Below are 27162 nucleotides of genomic sequence, written 5' to 3'. Positions count from 1 at the left end.
CACAAAGGGTTGGGTGCAAAAAGGATGGAAATTAGAAATTTCCTGAATTGACAAGAGAGCCAGTGGGCCAAGTTCTGCACTCCATTACACCAGTGTCTATCCGGAGTAACTCTATTGAAATCAAGGAACTGGTGTTGCCTACCCAGGCATTCAAAAATCACCAGGAAACCCCCTTCTCTGCCAAATCATGATACTGACTTAAAAATCATAACTTGGGATTCTTTTTATTTGCCTCCTAGATTTTGAAGGTTACACTTGGGTGATGTTTTCAAGCTTTTCTTCCCAACCATAAAGGTTAAAAACTTACCTAATTAAGAAATGGAAGCTGAGAGTCTCACCTAATCACATGCTTCCAGAAGCTGGGACTTTAAGAAAATCATCATACAAAGTGAGACTTGTAATCAAATCATGAGAGATGGCAACACTGTAAAGAACTGGGGCCAGAATATCCTGAATGATTCATTAATAAGGGGTGAAAAAGGGCCTCGTATTCAGAGGGGACCTAACTTGGTCTCTTGCACTGTGATTGCAGTTTTGCATATGGAACAAACTGATATTCCCATGTGCAAGCTCTTATAAAAACAAACAAACCCTGCTGGATTTAAAGTAATCTTTCTGTGACGCATGGCTAGAAAGGGTTAAACAACCTGCAAAATAAATAACCCTCAAAAGACATGTGGGGAGATAATGTTTGTGTTTTTGTGTATTTACATATGTATGAGTAGGGTCGACAATGTAATCAACAGTCCCTGTCTATGCTGTATTCTGATCATTCAGAGGTCAAAGGAACATCCTATCATTTAAACGTGAATAGAGTAACTCAAATCGACGTAGCTTAGATCTACATACCGTGGGGTCCACACTACGCGAGGTCGACAGGAGATGCTCTCCCGTTGACTTCCCTTACTCTTCTCGATCAGGTGGAGTACAGGAGTCAATGGGAGAGCGATCGGCGGTTGATTTAGCGGGTCTTCACTAGACCCGCTATATCCCCTGATGAAGCCTTCACTAGACCCACTAAATCGACCGCCGATGCATTGATCGCCTCAGCGTCGATCCTCCGGTAAGTGAAGAAAAGCCCTGAGTCTCAAGACTGAGGTCCCAGTTATGCTGGTATGCCCTGAATATGATATCTGGACATTGGACTATAACCTATGAACTATTTCTAAAAGAACTCTTTGCAACTACAAAGCTCACCTAAGTGAATTGAACTCATGTTTGTATGTATATTGATCTTTTAACCATACTCTCTCTTTTATTTTTAAATAAATGTTAGTTTAGTTAATAAGAATTGGCTGTAGTGTATATTTGGGTAAGATCTGGAATATTCAATAACCTGGGAGGTAATGTGTCCGATCCTTTGGGATTGGTAGAACCTTTTCTTTTATATAAGGAGGAAGGGAGGGAGGGATAGCTCAGTGGTTTGAGCATTGGCCTGCTAAACCCAGGGTTGTGAGTTCCTAAGGGGGCCACTTAGGGATCTGGGGCAAAATCAGTACTTAATCCTGCTAGTGAAGGCAGGGGGCTGGACTCAATGACCTTTCGGGGTCCTTCCAGTTTAAAAAAATATATATGACAAAATAAGATTTACAGAAATTTTCATCATATTTGATGTGGGTACCTCACCTGAATGGAGGTCTGAGGCTGGATCACTTTAAGGGAACTGTGTTGTTTGGACTTCTGAGTAACCAGTAAGGTAATAAAGAAGCTGTTTCATCCTGGCTCGGTAAATCTAAGGGCTGGTCCACACTAAGCCCCCAGTTCGAACTAAGATACGCAACTTCAGCTACGTGAATAACGTAGCTGAAGTCAAAGTATCTTAGTTCAAACTTAAAGGTACTTACCGCGGGTCCACACGCGGCAGGCAGGCTCCCCCGTTGACTCCACCTACTCCTCTTGCAGAGTAGGATTACTGGCGTCGACGGTGAGCACTTCCGGGATCGATTTATCGCGTCTAGACAAGACGCGATAAATCGATCCCAGAAGATCGATTGCTTGCCGCCGAACCAGCGGGTAAGTATAGACGTACCCTAAGTATTGGAATATCCACCAGCTTTATGGGGATTGTCTGCCCCATTCTTTACAGTTCACTCCAATTGAGTGACCATAGCTGGTTCCCCACTAGGACCCCGGTCACACTCTGAAACACAGCAAGTTTGCTATTGCAACATGCAGCATGTTTGCTTATTACTGTAGACACTACAGAAGAATACTGTTAGTAATAGGAAATGACATTTGCGGGTATTGCAGAGCTGCTAATTAGATCTTAAGTATTTGGTTTGTACATGAAAATGCAGGCTTTGCAGTTTGCCATTAATTGCACATGCTTATTTACATGCACCATTTTGGGGGCTGCTTTTCAAAATTTAATCCAAACAGTCCAAAAACTACGCATTAGAGTGTCAATGTGAAATGAGACAATCCCTTGCTGGCTTCAAACCAAGTACTCAGCTATTCCAAAGAACCTTCATTGGAGTCATAACCATCCTGCTAAATTGAAGCTGGTAATTAGAAATATGCAAAAAGGTTTGGAAAGAATGTGGATCTCTCTGAACTTGGATTTGAATATGAGTGTATCTCACATGGATAAAGTGGATAATTGCCTGCCTATCCTGCCTCTATTCATTGCAGATAATTGAGTTGTTGTCAAACACTTCTAACAAGGCCTATCACAATAAATATGCAAGACAGAGAGGCTCTTTGAATAATCTAATTTTCTTGCTTGAGAAGGCACTTTCCTTTGTATCCGTCATGGGGAATGGCATGGCAACAGGAAACAAGAAAGACACAAAAAGAATGGGGGAAAAAAGCATGGGCTTGGCTTTATTTTTATATGACTCTCTTTCAATGCCCTATTTTATAGGGCCCTTCTTTTGGAGTAAAAACATTGGCTCACTTGGCATTTGAATGTGGAGCATTAGTCTGAGGGACTGGGAGTCAGACTCCGGGACTGGGAGCGGGTCTGGAGGCCAGCAATTCTTGCGTTCTAATCCAGGCTCTGCAAATGACCTGGCGTGTGGGCTGCATGTCACAGGCTAAGCTCTCTGTTTATCCACCTGTACATAACTAGGATATTTACCTAGCTGACAAAGAATTCAGAGCTGGCTCATGAATGAATGAATGCAAGCACACCATTTTAAGAATGCAAAGTGTTATTTATGAAACCTAAAATGAATGATTGTATAAAGAAAAATTATTCGTTGGTGTTAATCCTGGCTGGACTCCACTAAAATGGGTGAACAGGAGCTCACTAGACCAATTTCTTGTGTCCAGATGGCCATTGCCCTAGCACTAGTCACAGATCCTTTAAATAAAATAAAAATAAATATTTATTTTTATCCTTTGAACTGTGGTACAGTATGTGAAGATTCTCACCACTGTGATTCCCAGACTTTACAGCCCTAATGGAGTTCCTTAATCTCTTACTATTCATGCAGTACATTGGCCTATTCCTCACCCTTCTGCTCTATGGCCTCCCAGTCTCATAGCTACAGAGCTGCCCTCCTTCTGTCTATCCTGGCTCACCGCTTTTTGGTTTGATCTGAAATGTGGGAGTACCTCCAGCTGCTATGCTATTTTCACCAGCATTTCCTAACCCCGGTGCTTCCCAGGGCTGTCATATCTCTCGTCTTCTCATGCAGCTGCTTGTTGCATCATGCTCTTTTCTTCCTCCAGTAGGTGACTCCTCTTCACTTTTCACTCTTGTAGCCCCGGTCTTTCCTTTTTGGGCACACTCACAACAGGGAGTTACAGTATGTTCCAGGGATCATAAGGACCGGATATCCTTTGCACCTCGGCCTGGATGCTGCATTGTACTCCATGCAGCTGGACCTTTTGCAAAGTTGAACCAGCTACACACCAGCTTCTGGGAAATGCAGATTGGCTCCGGGTAGGGAAAGTGTTTAAAATGCAAAAGAGAAGTGACAAGAGATTTTAAAACGAATGTCTGTTTTTTTAGCATCTGCTGGTTTGAGACTTTGTGGCAGGGAAAGTGGGTGGAAGGAGCCTTCTGTTTCAAAACCTCCACAGCAGGTAGAGTTTTCTTTTTCTTGCGTGCTCTCCTGAGGAGCACTTTATAATCCCCCCCCCTTCTGATTTTATGTTTGAATTTTAATTTTGCTCTGAATGCACATTCTCTGGATTTTTTCAATCACTTTCATGCGGCTTTTGAAATTATAAAATGACCTTTGCCTGAGAACAGACGGAGTTTAAAAACTCCTTTTTGCAGTTGTGTTTGTCTCATCAGATTTATACGCAGGGAAGGACTCTCTCTTTCACACATACTCAACCACTTCTGCGCTTTTGCAATCAATATTTACTTTTTAGGCTGCTGGGAATGGGATCTTGCTATTTCTTCACCCCAGCTCCCGACCTTGAACACTGAGCAGACGGAGCTTGTAGCTACTGTCACACAAAACTGTTGTGTATGCACAAACCAGAACGATTCTTTGACAATTGGGAGGGTAATCAGACTGTCATTTTCAAAGGCTTTTGTAGGAGCTCTTCTTATGAACTTTTTGCTGCACTAATAGTGCAACACGTTGAGGGGCAAAGTACAATTTTGTAGAGGCAGCACCACCATTTTATAAAGTTCAAGGAAAAAAACCCAACTTCTTTTGTAATTGTGCATGTACCTAATAATACTTATCAATTAGCTAGAGCTTTACATCTTCAGAACGTCTTTGCAGACATTAGCTAATTAACCCCACATCTCTACAATGTAAGTATTGCTCCTCATTTTATACATGAAGAATCTGAGGCTCAGAGGTTAAGTGACTTTCAAAAGGCCACACAGCAAGCACATGGCACTGTTAGGACTGGAATTCAAGTAATTCTGATTCAGACCATTAGATCACATTACCTGTTTATCTACATTAATTATTTTTAAATCCATGCAAGGAAATGGGCTACATAAAATACAAAAATCACATAAACCAGAAACTGTCGTTCACGCTGGAAGAGTAGACAAGTTAAATATCTTTCTCCACAAATTGCTTTCACTAAAACCATGTTGGAAAAAGTTCTTTCAGGGATCAGTCAGTTTAATGGTGCTGTGCTTTTTCTGGATGACTAGGTGTATTAGAAACAGTTACCTTTAGTGTTACATTGAAAATCCATTGTGCAGTTTTGAGAAAGAACCGCGTCTACACTAAAACTTGGCTCAAATGAACGTATTCCACTTGTCTGAGAAAGGCATTGCAAACACAGCATTGCAAAAGTTACACTGTGCCAGGTAACTTCAAAGCATGCAGGGCTTGCACCCTGGACAGATACAGCCATTGGCTGAATTATGCCTCATTACTGGGTGGATGCTAGGGTTACCATACGTCCGTTTTTCCCGGACATGTCCGGCTTTTCGGCAATCAAACCCCTGTCCGGGGGAATTGCCAAAAAGCCAAACATGTCTGGGAAAATGCCGGCCGGGCACTTCCCCTCCCACGGCGGCTCTGCTCCTCCCCTGACTCTTCGGCTCAGTTTCAGAGCCGAGCTGCCCGAGCGCTATGGGCCTCAAGCAGCCCCCTTGCCTCCGGACCCCAGCCGCCGGCCGGGCACTTCCCCTCCCGGGCTCCGGCGGCGCAGGGTCCGGAGGCATGGGGGCTGCCTGAAGCCGGTAGCGCTGGGGCAGCTCGGCTCTTAAACAGAGCCGAAGAGTCAGGGGAGGAGCAGAGCCTCCGGCCGCGGCAGCTCTGCTCCTCCCCCGACTCTTCGGCTCTGTTTAAGAGCCGAGCGCTACCGGCTTCAGGCAGCCCCCATGCCTCTGGACCCTGCGCCGCCGGAGCCTGGGAGGGGAAGTGCCAGCCGGGGGTGCAGGGTCCGGAGGCATAGGGGCTGCCCGAAGCCCAAGCGCTACCGGCTTCACGGTTTGCTGGGCAGCCTCCAGACCCTGCGCCCCCGGCTGGGCGCTTCCCCTCCCGGGCTCCAGCTGCGCTGGGGAAGCGCTAGCCGGGGGCGAAGGGTCTGGGGGCTGCCCGGCAAACCGTGAAGCCAGTAGAGCTCGGCAGCCCTTTTCGCGTGGCTGGGAGTGGGAGGGAGGAGGGGGCAGAGTTAGGGCGGGGTTGGGGTGGGGAAGGGTGGAGTTGGGGCAGGGCTGGGGGTGGGATATGGGCGGGGCCAGGGCCCTGTGGAGGGTCCTCTTTTTTAATTTGTTAAATATGGTAACCCTAGTGGATGCATTAGGAGCAGGCTTAATCTGGCTCCATGTGCAAGACAGAGTGTGAGGGCTGAGGTGCTAACACCGCTAGCAGTTCATGATGGGACCTATCTGGGTGAGGCATGTATGTGACCATAGCGTGGTTTGCTTCCCACCTTCATGCAATGACTGTGCTGAGGAGTGCATTATGCAGGTGTAGTGAGAGATGCTTCGCCTAGGGCCCGGGAGGTATATTGTATTTCAAAGGTGTAAGTTATCCTGCCTACTGGGATGGTGCATCTCCCTCCTTCTTGCCAATTCCCCAGATGAGCTCAGTTGCAAGAGGCGCAATGTAGCCTTGGGATTTTAATTTTGATTTGATTTGTTTCATTCCAGGTTCATCCAGTGGCAATAAAAATATAGGGGGGAGGGATAGCTCAGTGGTTTGAGCATTGGCCTGCTAAACCCAGGGTTATAAGTTCAATTCTTAAGGGGACCGCTTAGGGATATGTGGCAAAAATCAGTACTTGGTCCTGCTAGTGAAGGCAGGGGGCTGGTCTTGATGACCTCTCAAGGTCCCTTCCCATTCTAGGAGATAGGATATCTCCATTTATTTATTTAACAGTGTGAACATAATCAACCTCAGCTTAGACACTGAAGGCTGACTTTGCTGCTTCAGAGAATTTGGCCCTGGATCTTAGAGAAAATTGAAGGGAAAGCAGCAACAACAACAACAAGCTTGCAGCAGGTAGGTAAACTTCCATTTTCCTTTCTCATTTCTGAACCCTAAAGATCCATGTTGCATTCAGTCACGTAACTACACAAAATAAAAACTTCACTTGGCAAAAATAGCCCCCAGAGTCCTTTATTGGCGTCTTTCCTGGAATGCCAGCTGTTCAAGTGAGAGCAGAGAGGCCAAGCTTTTGCTGATTTCCCTGCTCTAGCAGATACCTGCTCCAGATTTGTTTTTAGAAGAAATAACTTAGTGTACAGGTGGTTTAAGGGCTGAAAGGCACTGGGTTTTTTTTTTTGTAGATTATCAAGATTGATGCAATATCAGCGTTGGAACTAACTGCCAGGGCATGAGAAGTGGAATTATATTTGAAGTAAGTCTGAGGTTTGAAGTCTATCTTTGAATTCAGCTGCAGATCTTTTCAGGTGGGTAATAATCCCAGTAAGGTTTTCCTCTGAACTGCATCTCAATGAAATGAATCTCACAGCCTGAATAGCAATTAGCAGAACCGATTCTGGGAAGAAAAAAAAAAAGATAACAGACCTCAAAAGCATCAATGTAAACAACAAAATCTATGAATGCTTCCCAAGCTCTCTTCTTTGGAGGAAAATTAATCAATGTTTTCTCATGCCTTAATCATTTAAAAGGTTTGCAGGTAGCTTAAGTACAGCATCCATTAAATCACTTTAAACCCACAAGGTCCCAATTCTCTGCAAATTCTGTGTAACCCCACTGACTTCATAGCAGTTACTCCAGATTTATGCTGGTGTGACTGAGAGCTAAGGTGGCCCACTGTGAACTTTATAAATCTGTCTCCAAACATGGCCAATTTTTACAATTTATGGGACAAATCCTGGTATGGAGTAAGTGCATATATATACCCTGTTTCCCCGAAAATAAGACATCCTCCGAAAATAAGGCCTACTTACAGTTTTGCCTCTCGTTGTAATATAAGGCATCCCCCCGATAATAAGACCTCCCCGATAATAAGGCATCCACCGATAATAAGGCATTTTTCATTTCTGAAAAATAAGATATCCCCTGAAAATAAGACCTAGCGCATCTTTGGGAGCAAAAATTAATATAAGACACTGTCTTATTTTCGGGAAACAGGGTATATATATATATATATACAAATACTGTTGCCAGGAGCAAATTGTGGCTCCAATCTTAGTACCCTTACACGCCACAGAGTCCACTTTCTGTTTGTTCTCTGCAGGTCTGTTGCACATTGAGCTGCTCTGGGAAGAGCTTAGAGTCATGCATTGTGTGTCTGTGGCCCATATGCTCCCTTGGGTAACCTGATTACTCATGCTGCTGGTGTGAGTTAGCTGTGCAGGTGGGCACACAGCCACTCCCAGGCTATCCTGATTAGAACCTTAGCGCAAATTCCTGCTGTCATTTTGAGGGGAAATGGAATGAGCCAGAATTTGGACCTGCTTGGGAAATGTGGTGACATCTGTTAAAAAACCAAACCAATATGTGCTACTTTTGCACAGAACCTGAGCTGCTGTAATTCACATCATTTTATTCCCACTCCACAGACAGGTGTGGAGTTAACAAGAGGACAGTAAATGGGGATATAAAGACTTTGATCTGGAGCATTTTCCAGAAAGTTCTGAGCATTCAGCATTGTCCAGGGGCACCTCCAACTTTTACTATAGCCATTTCTGGGTTTTTTCCTCTTATACTAAATATGATTCCTCTTCCAAAATATCGACCATGGAAATTAAACAGCATATTTTGCACACTGTATGTTAACTTTGGTATTTATAATACATCTTAAAAAGGAAAAAAGGAAGATCGGTCTTGGTCTATTGTAGGGTTACCATTGTCCGGATTCTCCTGGACATGTCCGGCTTTTTTGAGTTAAAAATAGCGTCCGGGGGGAATTTGTAAATGTCCGGACTTCCCCCGCTGACAGGGCAGCTGGCCGGATCCTGCCACTTGCACAGGGCTCTGGCAGCCAGAGCCCCTCCTCCGCTTCGCCCTTCTCTCTCCTGCAGCTTGAAATCCCTCTCCTCCCCACCCCGCATTCGCAGATCGCCGGCTGGCCGTTCGCATCGGGCTCCAGCAGTCTGGAGCTCCTCCCGCTGCTCACCCTCCCCTGCTGCCCAGCGCGCCGCTCCACAGCACTCTGAGCGGCACGGTAAGGGGGCCAGGGGGTCGGAGAAGGGGCAGGGAGGTTCTGGAGGGGACAATCAAGAGACAGGGAGCAGGGTTGGATGGGTCAGGAGTTTGGGGGGGGGGTCTGTCTGGGGGTGTGGATAAGGTTTTGGGCAGTCAGGGTACAGGTAGGGTCCTAGGGGGGCAGTTAGGGTGGGGGGGGGTTTAGGAGGGGGCAGTTAGGGGACAAGGAACAGGGAGGCTTAGGTAGGGGGTGGGGTTCTGGAGGGCAGTTAGTGGCAGGGGTCCCAGGAGGGAGCAGTCAGGGGACAAGGAGCAGAGGGGGGTTGGGGGTTCTGAGGGGGGCAGTCAGGGGGTGGGAAGTGGGAGGGAGTGGATGGGGGCGGGGCAGGGCGGGGGCATGGGCTAGAGTGGGGCTCCCCCCCCATGTCCTCTTTTTTGATTGTGGAAATATGGTAACCCTAGGTCTATGGTCAAATATGGTCTGTTGGATCAGACCAGTGTCCATCTAGTCCCGTATCATGTTACTGACAGAGGCCAGTACCAGATGTTTCAGAGGAAGGTACAATAAAAACTAGGTGGTTCTAGATAAATTGCTCCCAGAGAACATTCCTCCTAATCTACAAGAGTGAAAAGTTGGGTTATGCTTTGAATAAGGCCTTCTAAAACTCTGGGTTTTTTTCACATTTGATATTGTAATATAATATAATAACTTCTGGTATAACACTGAATATTCTTTTTATCCATATAAAGGTCTAGTCCCTTTTTGAATCCTGCACAACTCTTGGTCTTGATGATGACATGGTGAGAGAGAGAGAGAGAGTATTTCCTTATGTTGGTTTTGGATTAGTCTCCTTTTAGTGCAATGGACTGCTCCTTAGTACTTGTATTATAGGAAAGGGAGAATAGAAGAAATAACCTGGAAACTCTTATGTCTTTTGTAAAGGAACAACAACTTCAGATCTAGAGCTTAGGAGGACCTCTCTTTCTTAAGCAGACATGTATACTAAGTAGAGCAGGTTGGAATTTTTTTCCCTCTGACTTTTCAGCAAAGTATCAGGAACTGAAAAATTTCAGCAGACAACTTTCAGTTTAAAACAGAATATCTCTATTCAGAAATACCACTGGGGGGCCTCATGGGAGTTGTAGTTCAGATACTTCATGATCCCATTCAGCTCTGTGAGCCGGTGTAGCAAGGTACCGTACCCTCTCATGGCCAGATGAACTGATGCAGTGCCTGCCTCAGTTTCCCTAATGTCTTCCTTGCCTACTCTGGCAGCAGGAGTGACCTGATCCCTGCAGCAAAGCCTAGTACAGAGCCCAAGCCCCTATGAAATAACCAAATCTTCATCTCAGCTGGCCTCAGCGGGCTGCCTTTTTCTCACAGGTTTGCCTCAGCCTCTATCGTTCCCCATGCTAGTCCCAGGCCCTAGTGTCTCAAACAACTCCACTGTCCAGGGGCTGGCATGCTCTTCCCCCTGCTCAGGGGTTCAGGGAGGCTGCAGCTCCTCGGCATTCCTTCCTCCAGTCAGGCTCCTTGCCCACCACAGCACAGTCTGCCGGCTCTACCGTCCCACTCTCCTCCAATTGCTGCGATTGAGTGGGCTCCCAGAACCACCAGTGTTATGTAATCTCACCAGTCTGCTTCTTGTGGGGAGTTAGAGTCTATGTGGGTGCTGCACCATCTCCCCTCAGCACTCTGCGAAGTATTGCTTTGTAGCAATTCCAGCAGAAAATGAAATACGCCCCCCTCCCGCCAATGTTCTGTTCTGTTCTCCTCACTGTTTTCTCTGCCTACCTTTTTCTTTCTAAGTAAAAAGTGCTGATGGACTGCAATTGGCAGAGAAATGGACAAGCAGGCACAGGTTACAATCAGAGTATGTTTTTCTGATCACAATACCATAATTTTATTGTTCCTGTTGAATGAGGATCTGGGTAAATTCCAGCAGTGAATATATAATCCAGCCTTGGGTTAGCCAGAGTTACTCATTTGGTTTCCAGGTGTCATCTCATAACCTAATGCTTTGTACTGGAGGTGCATGTTAATATAAGTTTTCAGTCTTTCCCTGTGAAGGAGTTATGTAACATGCAGGTAAGAGATCAGCCAACATGCACATTGAGAGAAGAATACATTGAGCAGGGTGTGGCCAAGGTCTAGATTCTGGCTGCCACAGTATGGGGGAGGAGAGTGTGCAGAGGGCCTCTCTCTCTCCCTCTAATGCACTCGCACAGGATCCAACCAGAATCTAGACCACGAGGGCTAGAGTCCGGGCAGGCCAGCAAGCAGGTGGCCATGCTTAGCTTCAAGGGGCAGGCCACTGCCATGAGCCAGCTCCTTTTAGGCAGCAGGCATTTGGGGCAGCATAGGCTGCATCTTTTTAAAGGAGAAGGTGTAACTGGTTAATTGTATTTGTTTGTTCCAGACAGAATATCTTGGGGCCCCACTGCTTGGATACAACCGGTTCAGTTTCCTTCTCCGCACTAGGCAGCAGCCGGAATGTGACCTTAGTAATATGTACAGCACAGAAACAAGGACCAAATCCCTTTTTAACCACTATCAAAAGGTATGAAATCATTTCCACATTGGCCAGTGCACTCCCTGCCACTGCACCATTCTTAAAGCAGCTGTAGACTTCTAGCTTTTCAGCATGTGGTGTTTTGCTGAGTGAGACACTCTCAGTAAGAGCACATTTAAGGACTAGATGTTATCCTGTGTCTTATAATGCAAAAATCCTCAGGTTGTTGAGAGACGCAAAGCCTTTCTAACCTCATCCCCATATACCTCAACTACTGGGCTCGGCCACAGCAGATGTATCAAGTCGCCTCCATTTCTTTATTTCAGTTTTGATAGACAAACGAAAAGACGACCTATCCCAGGCACTCTCGAGGCACCATTAAGAATATAATCCAGTAAAGACACAAATAGCAGTGACAAGCCAATAACCGTTCTCCTCAGAAAGGAAGCCAGTCCCCACAGACCCCTAGTGTTCCCCCAAATAAATATCCACACCTGATACATCTCCAAGCCTCAGCCCCTCCTCACAATTCCAGCTGGTGTCGTTATCTCTGATCCCAGCTTTACACATCTCACTTGGCATCCAGTAAGCCCTGAAAATAATTGCATTAATTGAAACCCTCTCATGCCAGCTTTGTGATCCTCTGACATGTTTGCTGCCAGTTTTCAGTGTCAGTGAGTTGGCCTATGTCTCAGAGCAGTTACATTTTTAATGCTGTGCAGTGCATGCCAAAATGGAATGATGGAGCCTCTTTTTCATTGCCAAAATTCTTCTCTAAAATATTGATGGACTGTTGCAATCTTTCCTTTTACAGTGCCCATCGAAATGAAAAGGTGCCATTCTGTGCAATACCTCCCTTTACTAGTACTACCAAGTGAGATCATCATCTTTCTCTACCACCCGCCACAATTTTAAGAAGTCACTGGAGAACTGAAGTGGCATATGGGGTGTTGCAGAACAGAATGTGGACCCACTCTTTAAAAATAGAAAGGAGGTGATCTTGACCATTACCACACTAAAAAAGAACTTCCATTCAGAGTAGAATAATGGCACCGGTATTAAGAGAAATAAGGCCCCAATTCTCACTTCTGGTTGAGCTCTACTCTCGGTGCTGAGGGGATGCGTGGGCAACAGTGGCTTGATGCCAACCCTAGGGGTCTTTGGTGACTAGGGGTCACCAAATGAAATTAGTAGGCAGCAGGTTTAAAACAAACAAAAGGAAGTATTTTTTCACACAATGCACTGTCAACCTGTGGAACTCCTTGCCAGAGGATGTTATGAAGGCCAAGACTATAACAAGGTTCTAAAAAGAACTAGATAAATTCATGGAGGCTAGGTCTATCAACGGCTATTAGCCAGGATGGGCAGGGATGGTGTCCCTAGCCTATGTTTGCGAGAAGCTGGGAATGGGTGACAGGGGATGGATCACTTGGTGATTGCTTGTTCTGTTCATTCCCTCTGGGGCATCTGGCATTGGCCACTGTTGGAGGATGGGATGCTGGGCTGGATGGACCTTTGGTCTGATCCAGTTTGGCCACTTTTATGTTCTTATGCTCAACCCTGAACAGTAGTAGGTCAGCAGAGGGCAATGTGGTGAATCTGCTCTTGATGGTGACGGGGCAGCAAGTACCCATGCTGCCCGTGGTGCCCAGGCTCCAACAATGTTCAGGGCTGCGCGCCTCTATTGGAGGTCCTTGTCTGCACCCTGGGCAGCGGGCAGCTGCCCTGCCACTCTGCGCTGAGCTCCCTTGCCAGCCCCTGGCTGAAGCGGCAGCTTGCCACCGCCTGTGGAGGAAAGAGGCACACATGTGATGGCAGCCCGCCCTGGCACCCACCACAGGGGAGCACATGCGTTGACAGTGGTGCAGGGTGAGTGTGCTGCCGGGGGGGGGGAGAGGGCTGGGGGGAGTCCTTCTCTCTGGCCCCAGCCCCAGGGCAGCCTATATCACAAATTCCTCATCCCTGGCCCCACCCCAGAGCCCTCGCCCTCCCGGACCCTAACCCTCTGCCCCAGCCCTGAGCCTGCTCCTGCACCGTGAACCCCTCATTCCTGGCCCCACCCCGCAGTCCTCACCCCTGCACCCCAACCCTCTGCCCCAGCCCTGAGCCCCTCCCAAACCTCTCATCCCCAGCCCCAGCCAGAGCCCTCACCCTCAGCCAGAGCCAGCACCACCCCAACCCTCTGCCCTAGCCCTCAGCCCCCTTCCAAACCCCTCATCCCTAGCCCCCTCCCAGAGCCCTCATCCCCCCACACCTCCCCACATTGTACAATATAGGGAAACGGTTAAATGCTTACTGTTTCCAGTCCATTTTTACATTATTTAAAAAAATATATATTGGCTTACAAGGCAGAGGGAAGGGGATGTGGCGGGACTTGGACCCGTTCTGGGCACCAGCAAAAACTATACAAACCTGCTGCCCCTGGGTGAGGATTGAAGAGGCAGGAGTCATGGCAACAAAAGTGACAAAAATGACAGCTGATCGTGTCTGAAAAGAACAGAACAGTATGAGGCCCTGATGGACTTCAGCGAGCGGGGAGCACTAGCCAAACAAAATCGCTTTCATGCAACCGACCTGCACCTGCAGAGTAACAAAATCCATTCATCATCTGGAAAATGAAATAACATCTGTGTTTGCCTTTAGCTCAACCAGCTTTTCTGTATCTGAGTTGCCCATCACTGAATATTTTCCCAGCATGGATTTAATACTTCAGGTGGCATTTCACCGTTACAAGGAAAACAGTTAAAGGTGCACGGCTCTATTAAATTCTGGAAAATTCTTCTGACTCAGCACCTCGGATGTCCTTTGCAATGTTAACATTTTTCCACCTAACAGCATTTCATTTACCAATGAATGGATCAATCTTCATTTTGTCCACAGATGAAGTTTTGATATTTCCATTTTGTTCACATGTACAAAATAAAGCAAACGAATGTATTTTTTATGGACAAAATTAGTCTGGACTCTTTCTTTCTTTTGGCATTGCTTCCTGTTGACAGCATGATTTGAACAAAATTACATTCTGTTGATAAAAATGTGCTGAAATGTCTTTCAGTTTCATTGACTGAACAGTCTGAAGTGAGAGGTTTGACAAAATGCATTTTGTCAACAGAATGAACAAAGGTGGGGAATGCACTTCAGGCATACAGGGTGGGGAATTACAGACCAGTTTATGTTTTAAAGTTCAACTCAGAAAATATTAGAAAGAATTTTCGGAGATTCCATGAAGAAGAATTACTTTGGGAAGTCTCATTTGCACAGACACAGCTAATAGTGGAGAAAGGCATTAAGGAGGTTAATGGGCACAAAACTTGTCCAACCATTGTTTGCAAACTCCATGTAATTTTTTAGAATTTCATTCAATAAGTTAACAGAGGTCCACATTCAACTTTTAAGGAGGGCCTGATTGAAAACAAGCGTGACTAGAAATGGAAGTATATTAAAACTTACAAAAACATCTTTTTGAGATCTGCAAAGTTGCTTTTGTTGTAACAATTAACGTAAGATTGATAGATTTTAAACTAATTATCCTAAAGGCAAAGGACTTAAGCACATGCCTAATTTTAAGCACATGAATAATAATTGTCATCAGTGGGCCTTCTCAAGTGCTTAAAATTAAGTTCTTAAATATCTTGCTGGATCAGGGCCAAAATCATGATCAGGCTGTAAGGGAGGGCAGTGTGTCCCAATGGCAGATGGCAGAATGCGCAATGTGGCATTCCTTGTCATGGAACACCTTCATAGGCTATATTGTGTTAGCTATAAAAATGTGATTCGAATCTAAAATAGTAAGAACTGGAGTAGACTTTTCCAAAGAAGCTGAGATATGTATCTGCATGACTCAGTAAAAATGCATCCGAAGAAGTGGGCTGTAGTCCATGAAAGCTTATGCTCTAATAAATTTGTTAGTCTCTAAGGTGCCACAAGTACTCCTGTTCTTCTTTTTTCAGTAAAAATGAGCTCTGAAAAGCAAGGGGTAAGATTCCCTATTGGAGATTATCTGCTAATGCTAATGGGAATCTGTATTGGGGGCAAAGTGGTTGGTTGTTAAAAATAGGCTGAAAAAGAGGAAACAATGGGTGGGACAGGTTCCTACAAACCTCTCAAGCTGGAAGGAAATGAACAATAAGGTTGTTATAGTAGGTCTCATAAATAAAGTGGACTAATGCAGTCTGATTGGAAAGATTTAGATTAGGCTAATATAAGGAAAATGCATTTGATGTAGTAAATGTAAAATAGCTGAGTAATATAGTAAAATAAGTAGCATATACTAACTAGAATAAATTTAGAGCTGACATAGGATTTAGGGGTGATTGTAGAAAACTGTATGAAGTCATAAATCCAGAGCATGGCTACAGTATATAAAGAGAAACAGGTTAGTGTGCCAAGTCCACAGACGCACCCAGTAATCAGATCTCAAGAAGGGACCAGACACACATAGTTAGATCTGATGAACAATCAATTTAATTCATAGGCATCAAAATCTGGCATCAACTAATTTTCAATGTAAATAAGGCCTGCTGTATTTGTGAGAGGTTGGATCTTACTCTTGCTAAGTAAAGGATTTTGGTGTGGATCTATAAAGATATTTGTAATGATAAAGGGTTTTGGTAAAACAAATCAAGATAGATTTATGCTGACTATTTGGATGACATTAAATAGATTAGGACAAACAGGGTGTCTGATGGGATCCATTGGGTGAATGATTCATCATGAGAGATGTTTATGAGACTGTGCACAATGTTAAGTCCTATGGTAGCTTGGAGAGGATCAAAGAGATGGAACAGCAAAAATCTGTTGTCCATCATGATACCACTTCATTTTGGCACTCTGAATTTGTCCATTATCTAATGACTTTGTTATTTTAGTAAATCGGTTTTGTAACATGCCATTTCTAGTTGCTTTCCCACATAAAATTATTTTTGTTGTATATTAAGTCCAATGTAGAGTATCTACAATCCAACTGTTGGTCAGATAAGAGGAGATGGAACAAGAGTCAAGTTTGTGATCAGTTGCATTAGTGGTTCTGTATGTTATCAATGAACTAAATGTTAGATGGTGCAAAATATCCAATGTAATGTCCAACTCATTTTCTCTAAAGATCACTATGGGGATCGGAATACTGTGCCTGGTAAAGAGCTACCTGAAACCAAGTGTTCCAGATCATTATCACCTTTTCAGGACATGGAGGACTTAATTCCATTTTCACACCACGAAAGTCCATTGACTAGTGAAACTCAGTAGAGAATTTGTTCCAGAGGAACAAACCCTATTGCTTGCTTTGTGTACAGATGCTCTATTCAGCTTATACTGTTGTCATAAGTGACTGCCTTTTTTTCATGAAGGCCACAAATGTGTCAACCTAATGGAAATGCATATGCTAAATTTTGCTTACAAAGGGCTATATCCTTGAGCCTGACCAAGTTCTAGTGCATGCAGGACCTGACAGAGGAGGAAGCGCAAAGTGGCCTGTACACCAATTTTGAACCCCTTGATCCTGGAATTGGCTTGATCCTGGTTCAGCCTCCATTTCAAACAGCCCTAAGGCTGCTCTAGTTTGTGTCTGGCTACAATGGACCCTAAGGGGCCTTTGCAGAAGTTGGGGATTTCTAGAACACAACAGTGCTCCAGCGATGCCTTCTTTCCCTTGGTCATACTCCTGACATACCTCCTACACTTGGGTTGCTGGTGGGTTGAGGTGTACTGCTGTACATCTTCAACTGGCCTCTTAAACCAATCTTAAGTCTGCTTGGTGGGGCCAAGGTTCTTGAGCTTTTCAAATAGATGTTAGGTCCACAAGCTTATATGTTATCATGCAATAGGATTCTTGACTCATTCCTCACTGGAATGTGGTGGCTATTCACCTATCATGGTTCTAGGTGCTAAGAGTCACGTGCTTTAATTTTGGCATTATTATCATCCTCTTTCTTAGGGCCCAATTTGGTGAACTACTCACTAGCCTTCAACTTAAACTAATTCAGTGGACATGAGGAATGTTTAGCACAAGCAAGATGAGGATTAGGATGTGCAGATGTTTTTCAGGTGTCATGCATACATTTGTGCTTAAATTGCATGTGATCCAGACTTGCATTAGACACTACGCAAAATGGGTTCCCATCTCAGAAGTGCAACACTTCAGTAGGAACATTCTCCCTTGTCACCAGTCAAACCAGATTTCCTTTTGTATGTTATTGCAGAGTGTCCATAGCTGATGTCAAACAGCCATTTCCACAAGCAAAAAATAAGTGAATTTGGGGAAACAGTTTTCTAAAAGGCAGCCTTTTAGTGGTGAAATTAATTAATGTGATTTCCACAATTTTTGCAAAATGTTTTGCTAGATGCTAGAACACCACCACTGTTCCGGTTTCAGAGTAGCAGCCGTGTTAGTCTGTATCCACAAAAAGAACAGGAGTACTTGTGGCACCTTAGAGACTAACAAATTTATTTGAGCATAAGCTTTTGTGGGCTACAGCCCACTTCATCGGATGCTGAAAGCTTATGCTCAGATAAATTTGTTAGTCTCTAAGGTGCCACAAGTACTCCTGCTCTTTTCACCACTGTTCAGATGCCATAAAGGGACGTTTCAGTTTAAATGGGGTTCGTACTATATTCAGCAAAGATGAGGTTTTCAAAAGCCTTGGGAATAATATAGAAGTAAGAAAGCTAAAAATAAAAAGTGAGCTGAGATCAAGTTACTCCATCAAAGCATTTAAATTGCCAATGGAAGTCCATCAAAGCCAACTGCACACTTGAGTTTAAAACACAGCTAGACATTTTTTATGGCAAGAGGGGGAATGTGAAGATACAGTGACTAAGCGTGGAGCTGGGGTTTACATAACTTTAAAAGAGGTTAGGGTTTTCTTATTTCTGTTATCGGAGGCTAAAGTGTAGAACAAACCCGTTACTTTGGAGTGTTGACACAATGCACTTTTATCATTTTTTGTCAACAGAATGTAATTATGCTCAGATTATTCTGTCATAGGAGAAAAGCCATAAAATCATGTTCCCCATAAAAATAAATTGCATGTTCTATTTCTGGACAGAGAAAACGGAAATAGGAAAAACTTTGTGAAGACAACCAAGTTAACAATTTTTATTCTTTGGACAGATTTCAGTTCTATGGAGAATGTCATAGAGCAATATTGGCCAGGTTGGGAATGCCAAAATTTGACACCATCATCATGGTAAATCCCAAAGAGACATGTAGCCTCCTTGCACGTAGAGCCCCACCAGGCCCATTTACTTAGCTATTATTTGCCAAGTCTCTGTATTTGTGATGTATTTGCCCCCAAAACCAAATGCTTTAATACTTCCTTCTTTCAACAGTTCTCTAAACCAGATGCCAGCATCAAATAATTATCATCATGGGCAGCCTTTCGGCAACAAGCCCTTGCTTGAGCTGTATTCAGCCTCTGTAGTGACAGAACCCTGGCTTAAAGTCTCCACTGGCAGCAGGCCCAGAAGAGTGGGGCTGTAGTCATACAAGCAGTTTGCAACCATCATTCCTCTGGGGCACTTGGAGCTGGTCAGGGAAGCTAACAAAGTAGGCAGGTTGGCATGGTGAAGGGCAAGGCCAGGAAGGCAGGAAGGTGTGCCAGCCCAGGGCATCCCCGTAACAGCCTTTGCTGGTGGAGCTCTGATGCTAATATAAAGCTATCCTCCAGAGGCAGAATCCCCAGCAGAGGGTAGCATTTAGACCATCCCCTACCCTCTCTCAGGGTGAATTCCTTTGGCCAGTGCAGCTGTCTTGATGGATGCAGGGAACAATTTGCATCCTACCCTGTGTCCGTGGCAGTGAATCTGCTGCATGTATGTATTTGATAGAGGAAATACAATTTGAGCAGTGGAAACACATTTCAGTTCTAAGATTAAGCAAAGCGAGGGAGAACATTTTAAAAAAGATGAATGGAATTACTTAGGTGGCATCCTTCTAATGTTGGAAATAACATTCTGTCCATCCACCAGCACTTCTTCCCACATTCTGTTTGAAGACAGAGGTGATTGACACCAAGAGGGCTGAGGGGTGAACAAATTTCATGCAGACAATTTCTGCAGTACCTGTGAAATCTAAAATGCTGTGGCTGCGTTGGTATACATGGTTGATGAAGGGGATTAATTAACACAGGGAGAAATCAACATCATTTCATGCTTCCTGGATGTTGGAGGAGGCTTTGTTACACAGTCCAATGCAGGTACAACCCTTTTGATTTCCTATAGACATTAAACAACGAAACACTGAAATGCGTCCAGATTTAAAAATAGATTAAAAAACAGAAGCTGTTTTTAGGGAAAGAAACAAAAAAATGTGTCCCTGCAAAAAGCGAAACCAGTGCTATCTCCCCCGGCCCAAATGTTCTGCTCTCTTAAAGTCATGTCATGTCACATCTCACACCTTCCTGTCAGTCACTGACATGTTACTTTACCAACTAAGAGACCCAAAGGGGGTGAAGGGACCTTTGGAAAAACATAATTAATCTCCCATGAGGGTAAAGGGCTGCTGCCTATCACTCTGCATTGTATCAAGACTCTGATGGAGTCAGGAGAGGTGGATGTGAAACAAGCTTGAGATGGAAACGGGAACTGGACTCAGATTTTCGACCTTGTAATGGTTAATAATGGAAATTAAGACATAATTATTTGCTCCATGTTCGCTTCACTGTCTACTCAGATGTGTTAGATGTGAGTACAGAATTCAGGAGAGACTAGAGCTTGCAGCTTTTATGTTCATGAGATCACTTCCAAAGCAATTTAGGAAGTGATCCTTTAGATAATGGTGCATTGATTAGTGAACGTGCAGCAGCCTTTATATGTTCAAAAATAATTGTACACAGCTGTGGACATTTGAAGCTGTTTTACTGAGAAAGAAAATATATTGACTAGAAACACCTAATAATAAATAATAATAATTACTATTGTTATTTATGCAGTGCCACTGTGCAGATCCCTCCAATATGTAGAGAAAACATAGACTTTGTCCCAAAGGGTAGTTACAATACAGATTAGACACAGAAGACCAAATCCAATCTCATTCATTTGGGACACGGGGGATTATTTCTGAAAGGCTTTTGGGGGAAATGTGTTTCAAGGAGGGATTTGAATTGAGAGGATGGTCATTGACTTCCATGGGCTTTGATCAGGTCTCAGGTACATAATAAGAAGGAGGTTATTCCAAGAATGCATCAGCACAGGGGCAATCCTTTCTTATTGTGTAAAGTGTCATAAGATCTCTAATTCCATCTTGGAAAGCCGCCACAACTGGGCAGAAGAGAGTTTGCTTTTATTTTACTTTGGTTTTACTTTATGCCTGAGACATCAAGTTTGGATCCAGATTCAAATTTTCCACATTTTCTGGGCTGTTTGGATGTGGTGATTTGGTTCTGGCCCTCCCTCTAAGTAGTGCACTTCACTATCAATGAGCCTAAATCCCAGCGATAAACCAAACTCAAGACCCTTTTACTCCAGAAGTAAGCATGCTAATAATTAAGTCTCTTCAACACTAGTGTTATATGCAGCTGGGAATTTAATCTAGGACACAATTTTTCATTTCGCCCAGATGGTTTGTTCCAGTTGTACAATCAGTAAGTGTCTTCTGCTCGAAAGACCCTCAAAGTGCTTAAAAGCTGTGCGCCAAATGCTGGACCAGACAGCAAAGCCCTAGTGAAACCTGAAATCGCCAGTTTATAGCCATTATGTAGTAGATTATGGGGAGGGGAGCAGACTGCAACCCTTTTCTTCTCTCTATGTGCATCATTTTGGTCCACTGGATCCTGTGTGCAGACTCACTAGCACTGCCCAACATGGTAATTTCAGTCCAATGGTGAGAGCGACCTTAGAGCTCCACTCAGGGCCGGCTCCAGGCACCAGCAAACCAAGCACGTGCTTGGGGCGGCACATTTTCAGGGGCGGCATTCCAGCCAGCCCTTTTTTGTTTTTTTGGCTTGGGGCGGCAAACCTAGAGCCGGCCCTGGCAGCAGCAGCGCGTCCTGCACGGGGGGAAGCCCTGGGGCCGCTGCGGTTTGCGTCGGGGAGCAGCGCCCACATCTTATGGCCGGGCGGGCTCAGAGTGCGGGACACTTGGGCTGGGGGCCGCCCTACGGGGCGCATGAAGCCACCTGCAGGTGCTGCAGGGCGGCTGCCCCCCAGCACCGCAGCCAGGGCTGGGCGAAGCGGCCCGAGCCACCCAGGGACTGCGGCAGGGCGGCCAGGAGCAGTAGCAGCAGTGGGGCCATAGTGGGGACTGGTTCCCCAGGGTGCTGCTGTGTGGGGCCTGCGTCCCGCTCTCCAGGGCTCCGCTCCCTCTGGGGCTGCCCTGTCCTGGCTCCTTAGCCCTCTGCTGGGCGCTCCCCCGGCTCTGCCCTCCCGGGTCCCGGCCAGTCCTGGAGGCGGGAGCCCTGGCTGGAGGGACCCTGAGCAGAGACGCGGCCCGGGAGCCCCGCTGCTTACCCCGATCCTGCCAGCACCAGACTGCCTGGAGGCGAGGGGGGAGTGGGTGGAGTCACCACTGGTGGGGGGAAGCCCAGGGCTGGGGCAGCAGGGAGTGCGGGTGGGGTGGGGGGGAGAGCCCAGAGTTGGGGTGGCAGGGGGTGCAGGTGGGATGGGAGAGCCCAGGGTTGGGGCAGCAGGGGCTGCGGGTGGGGAGAGCCCAGCTCTGGGGCGGCAAGGGGGTGCTGGGCGGGGGAGCCAAAAATTTTTTTGCTTGGGGCAGCAAAAAACCTAGAGCCAGCCCTGGCTCCACTCCCCTGTTTGCAGTAGGCTTCAGTTTGGATTTTCCACAGCATGGGTCGTCTGTGCAGCAAACATGCAATTTTTTTTGCTGATTTTGGGTTCTGATATATCTGCATAAATGGCTAGAAAAATTGGGCCTACACATTCTGGTACACCCACACAGAAGATTCACTTTCCCCACACTGCCACCGGCAGTGAGAATTGGGTGAGGGGAATTAAAGAGATGTTTGAAAGAGAGATTTATATGGTACCATCTTGTCACAGCTCTTAAGTAGCCCAGGAGAACAGAATTAGAGTTTTTTGCATGTGGAGAGCAGCATGGAGGCAAAGTAATATGTTTTCATCTTTGCTGTAGGAGAGCCTAAATGAGTTTGCAGGGAATAGCAGCAGCAGATGTTCATTCGAACCACTGTGTCAACATCTAAAAATCAGTATGACAGGTAAGTATCACACCCAGAAGGTATCATATTTGACAAAGTGACCCTGGAGCAGATGGGTGACTTTAGTTATTTGTTTTTGCTGCATGATGGGTGAGAACTGTCACAGCTCTCTGGAGATGCTTTTAAAGCCAGTCATCATTTGATCCTGATCGATTATGACATAGTCCTAAGACAAAGACCTTGAACTTACTCCTCTACATGAGACTGAAATGCCATTATGTGTAAATGTACAGCAGCTCAGTGGAGACAGAGCAGATGATATTTTGATAATACAATAGCTTAACTGAGCTGAATAAAAAAAATACAAATCTTCCCTATTGGCATGCTTAGCATGAGACTGTGTCAACTCCTCCCTTTAATTCATGAATTAACAAAGGGAGTAACGACATGCCTGACTTTATTTTAGGTTTAACTGATTAGAAATTATTAAATCAAATTTCAGTTCAGTGTAACCAACTTTTATAGATTTTCTGTTGAGTTGCCAAGTGTTAGAATCCTGAACCTTTTCACTGATATGAGACTTTTAAAAAGTAGTAATTACACTTCTCCTCCTTCTAATCTCTCTTTTGTTTTTGTGTCTCTTTTCCTCTTTCTATAATGATCCATTCTTTAAATGTGGTTAGGCTGCAGCAGGCTTATTTCTACTTGGCCTGGGAGTGAAAAGAAAGCTAGCTGTCTTATCTTTGTATAGTACTTTTGAGAAATACTATGTAAGATAATGGGAAACAGACTGAAAGTAATAAATGATTCCATATTATACTATTGTCAATATGACAGGTGTCAAATGAGTCAGCAAAACACTTAAGCATGGTCTTAATTTTAAGCACATGCTTAAGTCCATCCTTATGTACATACTAAACTTTCAGTATATGTGTGACTTAAGCATATAGTTAAGTGTTTTACCAATTTGGAGCAAAAAGCAATAAATACCATGTACTAGTAGCTCACTTAGCAATGGACAGCTGTTTCTCATGTAAAGGTGTGTTAATTACTGAACTGTTGTCAGAATTTGGTTACGATGCTAATACCAATTTTTAAATGAAAATTTGTTCAGCTCATCAGATGCCACTGAAGGAAAAGAAGGAGCCTGTGATAAGCTATTACAGTGTTTACCTGAACAGATTTTGCTTTGTGCCCTAAATCCTTGTTAGCTCGTTTCATGGTACAAAGAAAGAAACTCCAAATCTGTTCTGTTAAAGTGTGTGAATAATGGACATGAGTAAAGTGTCATAGACTGATGACCTCCTGAACTGGTCAATGAAGCAGTAGTAATTATTATGGCACATAAAAGCTATAAGGAGTCAGACTGAAAGACAAATGCCTAAATATCATCCTATTGAAGCATGGTCTTTTAGCGACATTGTTTCAGTGAAGATGTCAAGGATCAGCATCATGCTAGCAGAGGCACCTGCATTTCCATCCTTCCTGGGAACTGAGTGAAAACACAACGTCTACTTTATACATAAGAGCTGTTGTTTCTTTTCTTCACTGAGCCATGCTGGGGAATTTAAGAAGAGTAGCAGATATTTTATGAAGCTGATTGGAATCCGCCAGTTTTGTTAATGACATTGTTTTGTCTGAGAAAGTCATCCCAGGCTCTGCTTTTTTCAAGTGTCTACATACCAGGCCTCAGAGTTAAATATACAGAGGGCTTGCTGGGCAGCTGTAGGTGGTCCTCCTACTTGTTAAACATGACAGTTGAATGTATGAATGCATACTAATAGAGTTCAGTTAATCTCCATATCCTTTAGGAAGCTAATTGGTTGGTAAGCTTTTAAGGGTCAAATACATTACTGCAAACCTTAGCCTGCATTCTGAATCACAAATGATTAGTAACAATTTGGATTAACATGCTTCATTCCTTTCCACTATTGATATATACTTACAAAGGACCTGTTGCTGCCGAGAATATCTGAGATTTGCAAAGAAAGGGACGAAGCCTGTAAATAGTTTGCAGACTGAGAGTTGGGGATTGTTGGTTAGGACAGAATGCAAAATGTCTTATTTTCAATAATAAGAGCTAGCCTTGGGATCTGCCTTTTAGGGTATGTCTACACTACCTGCTGGATCGGCGGGCAGCGATTGATCCAGCGGGGATTGATTTATCGTGTCTAGTCTAGATGCGATAAATCAACCCCCGAGCGATCTCCCGTTGACTCCTGTACTCCACCGCCACGAGAGTCACAGGCAGAGTCGATGGGGGAGTGGCAGCAGTCGACTCACCACGGTGAAGACACCACGGTAAGTCGATCTAAGCACATCGACTTCATCTACGTTATTCACGTAGCTGAAGTTGCATAACTTAGATCGATCCCCCCCAATGTAGACCAGGCTTTAGTTACAATTACAGCTGGATTAATGCTGTATGGGGTGAAATAAGCCCCTACTTCTGTTCACAAATTAACCATAAACTGACCTTAGTTTTAATACATTCAATGTTTGGATAAATGGTTTATTCAGACATAGCAAAAGGTATCTATCTATCTATCTATCTATCTATCTATCTATCTATCTATCTATCTATCTATCTATCTAAGACACTTCACTGCATATGTTTCTCCCTCTGGAGAAAGGGTGAGAGAACAAACTACACATGATAGAATGCGTAGTCACATTCTTTAAAGCACTACTAGAAGGCATTCAGATACTATGTGATGAGCAGAATAGAATAGAATAGACATATTTTTGCCTATGGGTGTCCCCAAAACTATTCACTATCCCTATTGCTATAGTATTTGTTACTCACAATTTGCTATTCATACTGTGTGATTGGTTACCAACTATTCATCTAATTTTGATGTCATCAGAAATATCTATGCCATGCATTTTAAGATGTTCTGCCTATCAATCCATCTCTCTTAACAGGTTTTACACCGATGCTTACACCTCAGAGACCTGCTGTTGTAGTGCCTCTTCACAAGAGTACTTGCTCTCTCAATTGCTCCTGTAGCATGGCTTCCCAAATGCTGGATTTTTCTGACAAGTTTCTTACAGCTGATAAAAGTCTTGTTGAAATCCCGGTGAAATACACCCACTGCCTTGAAGCCAAAGAACTTAGTCACATATATCTGTTTTTTGTAAACCTCATCTGGGGAAAGACTTAACATTCTCTAACAAAACCCCACTGGTTTATCTTATATACATGAGTCTAAAATTCTTTCTGGAAATGAAATCAGAATTAAAAATGTCTAGATGCCTATTGCTTCCCTCATTTCTTTTTCTGAATAGTGGACACAGCTTTGTCATTGTCTGTCTTCTTCCCCTTTTCCTGGTGACATTCAAGTGTTAAGCAAAAATTCATGAAAACATGCCCTGGGCAATGCCAATTCCTTGCGTAACTCACATAGTAGCCTAGAATGACCCCCATCCTGTCATGGTGACTTATTCATGTTTGTTCTGTCTAGAGCGTGCTGTACCATTTCCCCCCATGATCTGGAAGATGTCTTGCATGTCCTCTCTGTTTATGATCAGACTATCTTCAGATATTTCCTCTATCACATTATGATTCATCATTTGGATTAGACATAAAACCGAGGTCCTGACCACTTGTGGTCATTAAAAATCCTCTGGCAATTTTCACAAGAGTAAGGGTGATTAAACCCCTGTGTCCTGGCCAAATTCTGACTTGAGTAATTACATTCTGCCTACCAGAAATCCCTCCCACAGTTTCAATGGCCATGTTGTTTTTCACTTCCTGTCCTAAACTTTTGAGCAGTATTGTGTAGTGCTATTGAATAGATATTGCTTTTCACTCCGAGCCCTGGGTAGCTACATTTCAGTAGTGGATGAAATGATCTTTATACATACTTTGTACATTAATTTATTGTGCACTTTGGGATCTGCTGGGCTGAAAGGCAGTATATTTTGTAAAGATGCCCACCAAATGAGTGTCCCATTCCTCTATCATCTCTTTATCCTGCTGTAGAATGACACTGGGTTTGTTCATAAGCAGTTTTGTTTTCTCCTTAACTTTCCCTTGCCTCGGTGTAGTTACAGAATAGTTATTCTCATTTCTGGGTCTGTTTTCTTGCAAGATTCCACTAGTTCCACTAGGCACCTTGACTCCCTCATCCTGCTCTGTTATATTTCTTGTACTACTTTTTTTTTACAGAAGCTATGGAATTATTGGGGTCAGACCCGCAGCTGCTGTAAGCTGGCACTGCTCTATTGACTGCAGCAGAGCTATGCCAATTTACACCAGCTGACAATCTAGACCATGGACTTTTTACACATATGGAGGACTTCTGATTTAAACGCAGGTGCCTTGTTTTCCCATATCTGAATGAAACTCTTCATAACTATTTCTTTCCCATAGTCACTCTGGAAACATTCCATAATCCATAAATTACAGGATAATTCTTGCTTTTTTGTGGGCTCTATACTTTATTAGCACGATTTATCGTGTTTTAATTTTATTTTAATAATGATTTGCTGTGTTGCATCACAGTTGTGACAAGGGTGCGTTATGCATGAAGGATGGGTTCTTCAAAG

General features: G+C 44.3%; 1 long non-coding RNA gene across 1 annotated transcript; it reads left to right on the top strand.

The window, feature by feature from the left end:
* The first annotated feature begins 3473 nt into the window (after positions 1–3473).
* On the top strand, positions 3474–13714 carry LOC122173991 (uncharacterized). Its single transcript, XR_006175140.2, has 5 exons — positions 3474–4032; positions 6756–6878; positions 7166–7236; positions 11414–11554; positions 12321–13714. It is a non-coding gene; the product is annotated as an uncharacterized LOC122173991 (long non-coding RNA).
* Positions 13715–27162: the final 13448 nt, after the last annotated feature.

Source organism: Chrysemys picta, chromosome 10 (assembly GCF_011386835.1).
Source record: "Chrysemys picta bellii isolate R12L10 chromosome 10, ASM1138683v2, whole genome shotgun sequence".
In the NCBI taxonomy this organism is placed as follows: Eukaryota; Metazoa; Chordata; order Testudines; family Emydidae; genus Chrysemys; species Chrysemys picta.
The sequence above is the reverse complement of the archived record's forward strand: the minus strand, read 5'-3'. Positions and strand labels throughout refer to the sequence as shown.